Source organism: Zonotrichia albicollis, chromosome 4 (genome assembly GCF_047830755.1).
Source record: "Zonotrichia albicollis isolate bZonAlb1 chromosome 4, bZonAlb1.hap1, whole genome shotgun sequence".
Classification (NCBI taxonomy): Eukaryota; Metazoa; Chordata; class Aves; order Passeriformes; family Passerellidae; genus Zonotrichia; species Zonotrichia albicollis.
The window spans coordinates 40449950-40463830 of record NC_133822.1 but is presented as its reverse complement, the minus strand read 5'-3'; the positions used below and the strand labels follow the sequence as shown (position 1 = coordinate 40463830).

The window sequence follows — 13881 nt, the reverse complement described above, 5'->3', positions numbered from 1 at the left end:
ACACACTCCTAATTCAGTTCAGCATACCATGCTTAGTTTGCTTGAAATAGGAAAAAAATTACATTTGCTATGTGTACTATGAATTTAGTACAACTGGTCCATTGATGATGGTCCTAAGGGGGCAAAAAGAGATCATCAAAGCTAGGATAAGATCAACATGCAGAATGTGTGTAATCCACACTGCTGTCTGTCCACTAGTCTGTGTCATTAACTGGACATTGGAATTGAAATAAGTAATTAATTATTTCCTATGCAATGACAAGATAGAGAATCATTCTATAGGCAAATCTAAATTTAACCTTTCCACTAATTATGCTTGTTTTTAAAGGGGACAATCTCCATTTGTTATTTCATACTCAACTCTACATTTCTTTCAAATCCCTATAGGTAGTTATAAATACAGCACTTTAGGTTCTCAGTACCAAGACTTTTCCAGCCTTCTAAATCTGATTTTTACAGGCTGATACAGAAAGACAAGGCTGTCCTTCTGTCTCATGCTGACACTTCAGTTTCATTAATCATGGGATTTTGGCTGTGTAATTCTTCTCTGCCCTCTCTGTCAGTCATTTGTTTTGCTTAGCACTGGTGCTCTTTCCTACCCCACATGCAATGACACATTTGCACAGGGTTTCCAGAGCTAAACTAATAGGTCCCTGAAACTATGAGCAGGAGGTCATGCTTCTGCTCTTTATCTCCTACTAGCTCTGGTGCTCACCAGACCCTCCTTAGAGATAATTTAGTGTGCTAAAATGGCATAGTAAAACACAAGGTTGGATCATTTTCTGCTGTTCTACTTAGTGAGCTACATCTGCTCAGGAAGGGTTTGACAAATACTGAAACTGTTCTCCAGGTGGGGGAGAGAGCCAGTGCAAAGCACAGATCAGCTCAGGGAAAAAGTCCAAAACCTTTCTCCTTCCATAGAAGATGGTACCTTCTCCTGATCCCTTTTCATTTGCATTATTTTTAACCTTATCTGGTTGCCTGATCCAGTTCACAGTCCCCCAAACAGTTGTGTCAACAACTGAGTGAGTGACAGCCTGAGTGTAGAATTTCTTCCATCAGTTTCTCTCCAAAGGGCACATGATGTCTGAGCAGTGTTTTGCTTCAGACATGTTTATTAGGCTGGTTTAAATCAGACCATGCGTGGAGGTGTTACCAGGCATGAAAGATGAGAATCTGGTGCATTCTGCTTTTATAAAGGTCCTTCTAGTCTACTCTGCTCTACCACAATAGGAAAAATAATATCAAGTATGGTGGGCAGCTGTGGTATATTCCACAAACCTTTGTTCTCGCATTTGTCTTCTTACTTACCAGGGTTAGTCTCCACAGAAACTAGAGATAAGCTTGCACCCCTCATTATACCTAATAAAGCTTCATAACTACTCACTAAGATATAAAGAATTTGCACTGAAGCTGCTAAGAAAATTCAGAGTCTATCTCATGAATTTTTTAGAATGAGGTAAATCTGATCAGCAAGAGATAAATTACCAATAAGTTGGCTCCTTGACTTGTTTAAGGGCTACTCAGCCCCAGGAATGCATTTCAGAAAAGCACTTCCAGCTATCAGAAAATCATATATAGTGATAGGCTGCATTTCACAGTAGCAAGGCAAGTTTGATACTGTACTTTGGTTGATCATCAGAGCTGCAGAATAACAGGGGTAAATTTTCCTGACTTCAGAATAGGATGCTTCAGACAAAGTACAGCTGAGTTTGGGTGGAAATTCAACTGACATTTAGGAAAATGCCTCTAAGGCCAGCCATCAGGACTCCAGTTGTACATTCTGCAAAATTTTCTCTCCATTAGATTTATCAGCTTTGTGTGATGGCTAGACAAAGAGGTTTGTAACTTCACACGGACATGTTAGAGTGTTGTCTGTGACATTTGCCAATCTGTTTCCAAATACAGCAAAGCATTTCTTTGGTGCTTATTACCTCAATGATGCCCCTTGCTCAGCGTTGAGAGAAATTTCAGGTTATTCTGGAAAACACTAGGCATTTGCATTCCCACGAGGACCATGGATCATGGACCCAGGGTATTCAGCAGAATCAAATCTTTACTCAGCACTTCTAAACTATCCATCTCCCATCAAGTTGCAACATGCTGCCAGTGGCAAGTAGAATTTCCACCTTTCAAAGGCATCAGGAGAGCAAGAAAATGAAAATAAAGGTGGACTTCCCTACAGATACAATGACAGTGTTTTGTTTCATGTCCAACCTGTTGAAAAGAGAGCAAAACTATAAATATACAGAAGAAGCCATCTGCTCTCAAAAACTTCAATGCACTGAAAGATCAGTAGATCTTCTTAATGTAAAAGCCTGTAATTTCATTTCTTCAAAGTATTCTCACTTAAACATTTATTGCCACCAGTGTAAAGATCTCTGTGAGATTAATGTGAATATTGTTTTTGAAAAGAAGAACTAATAGCCTGCGCCTGAGATTGTCAAGCAGAGAGTCACAGTTTAATCTAAGCTCTATTGCTACATTTTTCCCATTTCACTTCCTCTGACCTGTAAAACCTAAGCATACCTGGATCTACAGTCAGTCAATATCACCTGAAAATTCAGGCTGAGTACCCAAATACACTGTACAAAGTGATTCTTTCTAAAGCAAGGTAGGGATTGGTAATATTGAGTTACTTGGCTACATACAAATTCTCAAGCAAGTCTGATTGCTACAAAAGTTTTAGAAAAAGGTTAGTGAAACATTTTAAGAGTAAACTGGAAAAAAAAAAAAGAAAAAAAAGAAACAGCAGAGTCTTGTACTGCGACTGAGTCCTCTGGATCCCTGACTGCCCAGCTCAGAGGGCACAGCAACAGCTGAGGTGCAGCTGTCACTCAACAAAGTGATCAAAATGCAGATTGATAGCAGACCCTATGTGACCCTTACACTTAATCCTTTCAGAGTTTCACAGATTTTAATACTCATGGATGCAGGATTTCTGAGAAGCTGAGAATATTATCAGATATTCATTCCAACTGGGAGATCTATATGTATATATCTATGTCTAATGTATATTTACATCATCTATATCTAAATCTATATATATCTAAATTTAGATATAAATATAGCTATTGATATGGCTATTTCACTTCCAGGTCTGCTCTGTCTTTCAGGTGGAAGTGCTGATCCTCCCCTTTCCTGTCCTTAACCCACCCCTGCTTTAGCTCCTTCTAAGCAATAAAGCCAGTCCAATAAGCCTCCTTACTGCTTAGTGCCTCTGTGAACATTTTAGTTAGACTTGCAAATGTTGCTAAACATGATCCTCGATTCCCACAAGAATTTTCCTTACTAAACTACTGACATTCACCCAGCTGACATGTTCTTCAGCAGAATCCCAACGCAGCCATAGTAGCCAATGATCCTGAGGAAACAGTAGCAAACCATTCCTCTAGGAAGTGTAAAATTCGCCGTCACAGCCACCCAAACAAAAAAAAAAAAAACAGCACGAACACAAGGATAGAGCTAACAAGCAGCCCAACATCCACCTAATAACTGTAATGAATGGTATCTAGAAAAAGCGTGACTTGGGTCAGGTATCTATATGCCTAAGAGATCAGGGAGCAAGACAGCATGTTATACTATTCAGCCCAGACTAGAAAAGGACGTTCCTAAGAGTACACTTGCTATTTTCCACTCTTTGATCCTACAAATGGTATCCAGTGGGATGATGGAGTTAAAAAAGTGTGGCTGTTGTTCTCCTCTACTATCTCAGCTCACAATACTCAGGGGAGCACCATGTGCGGAAGGAGGAGCAGAGGCTGGATACCAAAAAAACTTTCAGAGTTTACAGTTTTTCCCTTCCTGTGATTTAAAAAGAAACTCAGGAAAGTGCACTTTTATTTGTTTCTGCCTAATAACAAACCCTATTTTTTCATCATACAGTACAATATCTCTGTGGTAACTCCAGAGAAAATTGATAGTTGTTCTTAGTAAAAATACATATGGGTTTTTTTCATCTATGTAGTCAATGAAATTAACCAGGTATGTTCTGAACTTTCTCATCTATTTGCCACTGAATAAGTAGTAATCACACATGGAGAGATTGTTACAATTTTTTTGCAGAGGATTCAGTTTTGTTTTGTCAGAGATTTGCAAAACGTGTCAAAATCATGTTACTCCTGGTTTGACTGGATATAATGATGTTTTCACAAGGGCGAAGTTTAAATAGACAAAGAGATAAAAACATCAGGTCACTTAAGTGAGGCAATCTGAGCTGGAATATACATTCTGAATGTACAAATCTGTAGACTTTTTACAAGGCTTTCCTCTCAGCCCTGCACAGCTCTTCAAACAGAGAGTATCAGCCGGTGACTGAAGCACAGACCAGAGTCAGCTTTTATTTTTGGCTTGGATACAGATTTGTTGTGTGACCTTGATCAAGCAGTTTAACCTCTGCATTTCCTTATTAGTAAACAGGAATAATCACCATCCCTGACCTCATAGGCTTAATTCATGAATACTTGTAAAGAGCCTTGAGATCCTTGCCTGTATGTTGCTATAGGAACAAGAAGCAAACCTACAATACAATTGTGTATGATGCTTTCATGATCCCAGTCACAGCACTATTCAAGGACTTCAGCCTTTCATTTTAATTTGCAGTAAAACCATTATTGGGAGTGAAATAGCAGCAATGTTCTATTTCATTCAGTTTTGGAGCTGGGGAAATGAAGTACAGACAAAACATTGACCTCAAAATTGTGTTTTTGTTTAACTTTCAAATTCAGTCATACACATGGATATAGGGAAGACTGAGAAAAGGAGACTCAGACCAACATTTTCCTTAACATGAGTCCAAGTGTTCACATGTACAGATCATATAGGCAGGATGGCCATGCTGCACTTAGCTGGACATCAAAATGTATCTGCCCTTCTTGCAAGATAGCTGCTAAACACTTCTTAATAGACTTAAGACATATATTGCAAAAGCAATGCTAGCAGTTTTAGACAGCCTAGGAAACCCACACACACTTATCAAAACGTAACGTGGCTTCATGGAAACTGAGTGATCAGTCAGTAGTGCAGTTCACTCGGGCATAGCATAGGCACAAACAGGGGAGACTTCCTGCTCTGTGTCAGTCAGTGGCACAATTCACACTGACAGCAGGCAGTGAAGGCTCAGTGACCACATGACCAACTCAGAATCAAAGAAGCAAAACTGCAGCAGGTCTGTTATATATCACATTAATCATCTGCCCAACCAGTCTATTCCATGAGTGTCACTGGGAGCTGGAATTAACAAATGCATTTTTATGTTACATTTTCTTTTATATGTTGACATTTGTGATAAGATTTCTGCAATAAAGTTTGTTTACTGACAGGCTTCCTTTGTTGCTTTTTCCCCAGTCACCAACATTGCAGGCAGACAGTTTAATCACAACATTGCAGACTGGGAAGTGCTGAAATGTCTCTGCTCTAAGCCTGCTTTACAATCTACTAACAGAACACGTGGCTAAATCATCATATGACTTAATCTATTGACGTAAAAGCCAGCATGGAATTTATATGGTGAAAGAATGCTTAAGCATAAAAGAATTTATACAGCAAATAATTTCAACTGTTGCAGATTCAGCCACTCACTCACTCACTGTCAAGATGCACAAGACCGCATCTGCTACTACAGGAGTCAACTTTGAAGAGTTAGTCTATGTCACTAGGATGTACCACAGTCAGCAAGTGTTCACTATGTCTGAAAAACAGTTTCTGAATCAAGATCATCATAAAGTACAAGATTCTAAAGTTAAACCACTGTAGGACATGGGATAAAAGAGTGGAAGAAGTAATCTATCTTAAAAATATATGTTATTATATGTTTATATTGGATTTTTACAATATTTATAGAAAAGTTTTGAACTATCTTCCATTTCATTTTTTTTTAAAGAAGCTGTGGATTAAGCCTCCTTCATAAAGCCTTCATAAATATTTTTTCTACAGTGCTGTAATACAAGCATTTGACCTAATGCTCCTTTTTTCTTAGATTAGACAAACAAAACCTTGGCAGCAGTTTCTGGATACCAGTATAAACAGCTGAGTTCCCTGTGAACCCAGAGATACACTTTAGAAAAAAATGCTATTGAAGACCATTTTCTTTAAGGCCCTTATCAAAATGCTCATCCTGAATATCCCACTGGTAAGATCCAGCCCATGCACATTAGATGCACCTTATAAAAAGGTATTTTTGGAAGCCCAACTAAATTTGACAAACCAGCTCTTAGTATTATTTTGACTGTCTGCCAACACTAAGGTTTGCACAAAATTATGATCTTCAGTACCTTTGCTAAGGAACAGTGCAAACAACACATTTGCAGCCAAACCCTGTTTATTAGCATGGGAATTCAGTAGGTTGAGCTGGCAAACTGCTGCAAACTTGGCTAACACAGCTGGGGTGCTGTATGAAATCTCTGTGCTGTTGAGTAGCAATGCATGAATCAGCAAACACAGAGAAATGATCACATTGGTATGACATGTATAGGAGTCATTGTTGGTCATTTTATATCAGGCACTATATCTCTGCTCTCTTTTGTGGATTGAGTTAGAGTAATTCACATGTCCAGATTAAAACAGATAACAAAACACTGCTCCTCTCGTTAGGTAGCTTTGACTACTTTCCTTTCATCAAGGGAAAAGCAGAGCAGAATCAGAGATCAGATTTTCTTCATTTGATCCTACACAAGAAAGGAGACAAAAGGACAAGTGAAAAGAGGCTATAAGCTCTCCTGTTGGGATTTTGCCAGGGATTTCTCCCACATGAACAATTATTGAAAGACCAATACCCTGAAATTTCATAGCCTGGCTTCCGCTTTTTCCACTCCTGCTTATAAAACCTTTCTATTACCACCACAGGTTGTCTGTGACTGACCCTATGCTTTTAGCATGGGAGAGGACTTCCTTTTCTCCAGTTTTCTTTTCCAGGCTGCTTCTGACAAATTCTGAGTACTTGGTCTCTTTGACACTGGTAATTATCCCACCAATCCCAGTTACAATATGTCAGCTGGAGGCTAGAATAAAAGCAATAACTAACTGTAGAAAAGCCCTATAAAAATGTTATATGCTACTGGTCTCAGATTATCTCAGCTTTTACATGTTCTAGAAGGTGGAAGTCTTCATCTCTGCCATGCCCTACTGCCCTTTTTTCACTCTTTAGGCTTTCTAAAGCCTAGACTCATGTTCACATTTTTAAAGATTTCATGCAAGTTGCTTGTGAAAGCTGCCATATTATCACCTACTTCCCTGGCAAAGCTGCAAAAGCCAGCAAAGCTGTTATTATTATCACTCCTCGCATAGTTAAGATGCAATAGCAGTGCAAATAGCAAAGTAAGAGAATGTTTTAAAGAAAAATATTGCCCATTAAAATTTTATTACAGCAAGCCAGGCTTTATATTATTACAGAAAGAACTGCTGAGAACTGGAGTGCCTCCATGCTCACCAGCAAAATTACATGTCCATTGAGTGGGTGAGGAAGGAACAGGAAAGGATGATGAAGATAGGGGAGTGCAGGGAGGTAGAGATGCTGAATAGCACTCTAGTGTGCAAACACTCTTTCCCCTTTGGAAATCCGGACAGAACATGAGCTATTCCTGCTTCCTGCTCTAGAACTTCTGCTCCTCAGCTGAATGGCACAGCTCTTGCTTTTCGCACTGGCAAGAGGTCAGTCATCACATAAGCACTGCCAAGTATTATAATTACTGTGTCCACGTGGTCACTGTGTCTTATTGCCCAGTTATTTCATAACTGAGTGTTAAGTACTACACCAGCTCCAAGCACACAGCTCTCACTGACTTCTAGGGCTCCCTTTACACATAGGTCTGCTGGAATCAACATTTTTCATGACTTTATTTACTTGACCTGTCAATATTTTGGAGAACATAATGGTGTTTTGGAACGATTGTGTATTTGCCTTGTCTACACATTGAAGCTGTACTTACACATGTATCTCTTGCAGAATTCATTCATGAGGAAAACCATACAAGTTTACAAGTTAATAATCTCCCTGAATGTCAAAATCCAGGGCAGATCAGGATGTGCATTGTGTTGGCAGTGCTGCAAACTGTGCTGTTTTAGTATTAACAGTAAATTTCAGTATAACTCAGTAAAACTTTTAATAGGCTTTGCAGCAGGTTAACAACTAGCCATGGATATTTGCCATAAGTAATGCAAAGCACAGGAAAAAAAGGCGCAACTATTAAGAAAACACTACCTTGAGTTTTCAATTCAATAGAAAGACTCCTGTGCTTTCTTTTAGATTTACACTTCTGAGTAAAACAGATATGCCACCTTTGTTAGAAAGAACAGCGATTTCCAGAACCTACTGATCAGCACATTTTAGATCCCAAATATTCCAAACCAACACCAAGTAAGATTTTGTTAAGGCTCCTAGCTGTAGAATGTGACTGAGTAGTTCACACTACATGGGTTCCAGCTGCAGCTACATAATCAATGAGACAATATTTAGGTGCATAGAGCAATGTGGCAAAGTATCTTCAGCTGCTCCATCTCACCATCTGGTACATAAATAAAACCAGCCTTGAACCAGACTGTCTACTGGGATGACTGACATCAGACACACATTCTGCCATCCTGGTTTCGGGGATAGCAACTTCTGGAAAGGAGAACATGAACACCTGAGAAAGAGTTTTTTCTCAGAACATGGACTATTCTCTTTATCCATTCTAGGAAGATAAAAAGCAGTGAGATCCTTATGGTGACTCTTGAGATAGATACTCCACAGCAGTCACTGGTGATAGCCAAGCGGAAGGAAGCACTCTTCTGGGGCTATGTTTCATCAGACACTAGAATTCTGTGATCATTCCCCTTGCCTCACTTTCTTCTGGTTATAAATTATGAGATATAAAGCATATGTAAGCTATCTAACATTCTGCCTCTCTTGTCTGTCCCTGTAACTGCCCCTTCTGCCATCCCCAAATTTTCTTCTTGCGGCTGTTTACAGAGTGAAAGTAGAAAGTAGGTCAGACAAATGGAGACTGTCAGATGACTAGTTTCAATTTATGGACAGGTTGTTGTCTCTGTAGAACCATAGCGTTGTTGTTACAAATCCCTAAAAGTTTGTTTTAGCCTGAAAGGCTATTAGACTTACTTCACCAGCAAAGGAGAAGGCTTTCTGCAGGAATTTCATCTGATTAAGTTAACAAAACTCTGCCTGCAGAGCACAGCTTCCAAACATTTGGCTTCATTTTTGTGTCATTTATCCTTTACCTTTTCCTGGTCATAATGGAAACACTATGAAAAGCCAAAACAATTTAACCACTGGGGTTTATCTTTCTTTTTGCCCCTCACTTTGCCCAAAATCTCATTCAGTCATGATAGCTTAGAATCATAAGCAGCCTTGGAAACATGTGTTTCATGTATTGATATGTCATATAGCCAGCCACATGACAGTGTCCCACCCTGCCATGAGGAGTGCATACCACAATGGCTGCTGCCAATGGCAGGGAAGGGGAGTACAATTTACAGCTCTTTTAACTCCTCCAGCAAAGACACCACCAGTCAGTTACTGTGGCAAATAAAATACTCTGACAGAAGTATGATTGAAGTTGACAATAGTCCCACAAATGTCAGCAGAGTTTCCAATAGTGTTGACAGTTTTAGTGAATTCATGGCAAAGCAATCAGTAACTGCTCCATTAGTTCCATGGTCTGGTAAGGCCAGAATGACAGTTTTAATGTTTTATTGTCAAGTCACCTGTCAGAACAACTGACTGTTGCCTCCAGACTCCTGTTACCTGTGTGAAACATGGTATAGTAAATAACCATAAGCTGGTACTTTCTTAGACTGTTTTAAAACATATTACAGCAGCAACCTCAAGCAGTGCTTCAATTCTAGTCTCAACAAAACACTAACCAGCTTTATTGGCTTAAACAAAAGAGTAACCACTTCCTCTTGTTCTCAAAAAAACCTGACAACACAGCAGAGCAGAAGTGCCAAGAAAAGAAAGTTCAGAGAGGCCAAGAAACATACCAGTGGTAAAATCTTAATATTACTAAAATCCATGGTAGTTTTGCTATGTATTCAGAAAGACCAAAACTTAACTTTTTTGCTTTTGTGTTGATCAGAGAAACAAATAGAAGATATGGTGGTCATTGTTTCTCCCATTCATATGGAAGCCCTTCAGTGGTGGGGCTGTTTGGGAGTAAATCATTAGATTGGGACCAGAAGTGGGTAGAAGTCAAGGTATAAATTTTTCTAATAAAAATCCCTTTGGAAAGGTCCCTCAGGAAATGTTTTAACTGGCAGAATACAGAGCAGCCTTTAAACTGGATGAAAATCAGAGGGAATGGAAAACTAGACCCTCCCCATCTATATTGCCCACATTATGCCTACTGCAAAGGCTTACATTTCCCACTATTTGTTTTCTGTAGATATATTCCTATATTTGAATGCATTGAAAAATCTTGCCCTAAGAAATAAGATCTCTCCCTTTTCAAAGAGAATGCTGAAATGTTGACAGTGGCTTCTACTTGGAATTTCTTTCCATAAAAATGTACAACTTTAACTACCATGGGTAGGATCTCTCTGTCCTTGTGAATCTGTCTCACCAGGTGGAAGCTGGGTGTCCATTCTCACCAGCTGCATAGGGACTCAGTAACAGGAGGAGAAGTTCTCTGATTTAAATGGGGTAATTCCTCCTATCATGAAATACACTTTTAAAAGAAATGAGATCTCTTGAGGGAAACTCAGCCTTTCTTTTAAAAAATATTTTTAAAGCAAATGTTGCTGTGATTAATTTCATTAACTCTTGGATTCAAGTAATTCATGAATCCAAATAAGAACATGAAAATGAGTGCATTATTACCACATCTGAAAAAAACGTTCTAAAATTCTTAAGCTGTAACTACTTTCCTTTGCAACAGAAACTTATAAGGGTTTCAGCTCATAAACTCATGGTAACTTGTAGCTTTTGCATCTTATGCTTTACCATGACACCTGGATATTTCTAGTTTATTGTATCTATGTGTTCAGCATGAAAGAGCTGAAGGTCTCAAGAGACCTTCCAAATTTGTAAGGCCCTCCTAGTCAGCTAGTTATATTATTAGTCATGTGCCTTCTGAAGCTAATAAACTTTCAGTTGTCAGATTTTCAGTACTGTTCCTTTAGTGCTTCCTTCCTGAACACAAGTATTTTTACTATCCCAAGGCAACAAATCCAGATATCTTTAGATAGTACATTGCTAATTGCAAGAAATTCAATGAATGCCACAGACTTAAGAGTTAATAGCTTACTTATTTTGCAGCAGCCACCAGTTCCATATACATAATCTCAAAACTTCATTCCAACCTAATCACTATTTTTTTTTCTAATCACTATTTTTTTTTCCAACAGGTTGTTTCTCATCACTAATGTTAGTGATATGACTTTGCTGATACATTATTTCAATTTTCATCTAGTTTTATCCCACTGCAACTTGGACATCCCTCCATAAAATTTCAGGAAAAAAAACAGCAAAACATGCCAGCTATATTAGGTCTCTCAAGGTTATGGTAAAAGACTGTGACCACAAGAGAAGCCCATTCTGCTTGGTGCTATCCAGACTAACAGGGCGTACTTACATCTCCAGCAAGGCATGACTGTATTGCATCAAGGTATGCATTACATAGGACTGCAGGCAGTTCAGCAGTGAAGCTACAGAACCTGGCACAGACTGCAAAGTTCGCCTGAAAAGCAAATTCAGAAAGTTAATCTGTACTGAATTCTTTGCTGCTGAATCTATGCTGATAAGGGTATTTGACTGATGTTAATTAATTTAAAGCTAATTTAAGTATTTCTATGTAAGATGGAGTCATAAAGTGATTGCCATATAATTATCTCTGTAGTAAGATACGGTACTTTCTTGTGGTTGCCAGAATTAAAGTAGGGTAATGTCATGAGAAAACAGGTGGCTTCCTTAATTTCCCGCTGAAAATGGTATCCATCTACAGACACAAACTGCCTGGCATGAACTACAGGGAATGGCTACAGAAACACATAATTTCCAAATTTAGTCTCTACGTATTTCAGAAGAAACATCTGTGGCTTAAGACAGCCAAACATACCTTGCTTTCCTTTATCAGCACAGTGTCAGCTTCCTGTCAACTTCACTTCCCAAATTCACCCTCCTATTTCCTCAGTCTGAAAATCAAAAATAACAGCAACTCAAAAGTTAGCAAAAGCAATAGCACTAATGAGGGATATTTATTGTCTTTTCAACTCACTTTAAGGGCTATGAAATCCACATAGAAGAGTTATTTCTGTAAAAGATCAACTTACTAATATTTTCTGTCCACTGCCAATTGCAGCTCTCCTGACATACCTGCACTGCATGAGTCACTTGGAACATGACATCAGACCTTCAGCATCAGGCAGTGATGGCACTAAGCAGCCACTGACCAATAGGTTGAAATATACACAGGAGGTCTGCTATGCTGACACTGTTATACAGTCCTCTGAATTTCCTGTTTCCAAACAATCTTCTGATACATTTAACATCAGCATACAATGGTCAGGTTTTTAGTTCAAGCTGGGAACTGAAAAAGAAAAAAAAGATGACAAAATCGTAAATACGCAATAAATTTTAAAATGTAACTTCTGAGGCTCCTTTGCTTCTTGCTTTTTTGTCAAGTCTTTTAGCTGACTTAAAAAGTGATAATCAACTCTACAATTGGAATAGTAACACCTCAGCCTTGAAAAACAAACCATTGAAAAGTTAAACTGAAATCAGTTTTAAAGGACAGACTGAAGGGAACCTTTTCAGCAAAAAGCTCTGAAGCAGCTTGGAAGGAAAAGCAAATAAAAGAGGGCAGAAAAATGTCTGAAATACATGTAATACAAAGTTCTGATTTAACAGTAAGCTGGCTACTTGTGCTGGTGACTTGGTTCTCAAAGGTAGGACAAACTCTTGGACAAGTCCTATACAGTGAAAGCATGGTAGTTAATGTCTAAACATACAGTTCTAATGTTTAAGTCGAGAAACTGGATGCTACCTGTTTATACACAAGAACTCAAACCTAGGAGCTTATACTCAGATGCACACACTTCATGGTCTGTTGTGCAATCTGCTGTAGACTCCTCTGTACCACCAAGTAACTCAGTAAGGGGCCAGGGAAGAAAAGGCCTAATGTGGCCAGTAAGTTTTCAAACAGGCTCCTACTGCCACAGCCCTAAATCCCACTGACATTTGCTTGGAACTGAATTCAAAGACCCTAAAAATCAACAGTAATAGGGCTCAGTCACAAATTAAGCAAAAATGTTTAATTCCCGCTCTGAACTGCTGAAGTTATCTAACACCAGATGATCAAGTCACATAATTTCAAAATAAATGTAGGGTGCTTTTCAGTTATTTTATCATTTGAAGATCTCATTGGTAGTAGAAAGGAATAGAAGCAGGACAGAAGGTAATGATACTCTAAGAATAACATTCCAAAACAATTAATTTACCCCAAAATCCCAAAACTGCTCTCAATCTATGCTCCACCCAGCCTATAATTGTGCTTAAGATTATCATGACCCAGGTGTAGGACCTTGCCCTTGCTGAAGTCTATAAGGTTCACATGGACCCACTCCTCAGGCCTGTCCAGACCCCGCTGGATGGTATCCCTTCCCTCAAGCATTTCAGCTGCACCACAAAGCTCAGTGTCACCAGCAAGCTTGCACTTGATCCCACTGTCCATGTCTCTGAGAAAGGTGTTAAACAGCACCAGTCCCAGTAATGATCCCTGAGGAACATCGCTGGTCTCAACTTGGACACTGAGCAGGTGGCCACAGCTCTGAATGTGATCACTGAAAGGAAACAGAAAAATCACAAAAGATGTGCTCGAGAATTGAAATTCAGTGCTTCAGAAACTAACCAGGGCACAGTGTGGCTGTTCAAATCCTGGAAACAGAGATGAT

At 39.0% G+C, this 13881-nt stretch overlaps 1 long non-coding RNA gene across 3 annotated transcripts in view; it reads right to left on the bottom strand.

Moving 5' to 3' along the window:
• Positions 1-13881, bottom strand: part of LOC113460391 (uncharacterized) — a 118628-nt gene that overhangs the window by 76546 nt on the left and 28201 nt on the right. For all 3 annotated transcript variants that reach the window (XR_012580049.1, XR_012580050.1, XR_003382234.2), the window contains exons 2-4: positions 12305-12518; positions 12048-12123; positions 11565-11669 (exon numbers count right to left, since the gene is read on the bottom strand). This is a non-coding gene — a long non-coding RNA (uncharacterized LOC113460391). The remainder of the gene's footprint in view (positions 1-11564; positions 11670-12047; positions 12124-12304; positions 12519-13881) is intronic.